The following is a 965-nucleotide window of genomic DNA, read 5'->3' as shown; positions in this document are numbered from 1 at the left end:
TATAACAATAATAATTGATGAAATATTTATTGTATCAAAATTAAACGACAAATCAAAATAAACACTTAAATGGTATCAAGCATTTGATGTAAATTGATAACAACAAATAATTCATTTTTATACCTACAATAAAAAGAAATTAGCAAAATGAAAGAAATAAAGAAAGAATATACAAAATATAAACAATCTTACTTCACCAAGAATTCATCCTCTTCACCTTGGCATAATAGATTTAGCTTTCCATGAACTTACTTTTGATCAACACTAAAAACATCACTCATAATTTAGAAAATGAAAAATATATTGGAACTTAGAACTTTTATATACACTCACACTATATTTTTCAATGAGATAGAATGATTCTCAAGCTAGCACAAGACCTCTATTTATAGGCCAAATGAGAGAAAGGGTCAAAAATTCTATTAATGCAATGTAGTTGTAATAGTAGTCTTTGTCTTCTCCAACTTCAATTCAGTGCCCTTTCTTTCAATGCTTTGTTCCACGACTTTAATCATCGAATTTGACTCAGTTCAAAATAGCAAACATGTGGGGAATTGTCTGTAGATGAATTTGGCAACTTGGTTCACCTCATTTGGTTAAATATTGAAATAGTTATGATTTTTTTAGTATATGCTGGTCATGGTGAAAGTAAATTTGTCCTCCTTTTGATATTTTCACAATTTGATCATCTTAACCAACTTTTTAGGCAATCATGTCTTCTGCAAAGTTGTAGATAATTTCTCAAGGATTCCAAAAATATTTTAATCACGTCCATTTGAATTTTCTAGCTTGAGTTATCATTATTTTACCAACACGTAGAAAACCTGAAAATAAAACATATTTAGTAAGACATTTAAATATAAACACACAATACTAAAATAACATAATTTTATAATTTTAATGAAACTTAAATTTTAAAATATAGGTTTTAACATATAATAAATTATTAATTTTAAGTTTCATCA

This window comes from Primulina huaijiensis, chromosome 16, assembly GCF_012295235.1.
Source record: "Primulina huaijiensis isolate GDHJ02 chromosome 16, ASM1229523v2, whole genome shotgun sequence".
NCBI lineage: Eukaryota > Viridiplantae > Streptophyta > Magnoliopsida > Lamiales > Gesneriaceae > Primulina > Primulina huaijiensis.
The sequence above is the reverse complement of the archived record's forward strand: the minus strand, read 5'-3'. Positions refer to the sequence as shown.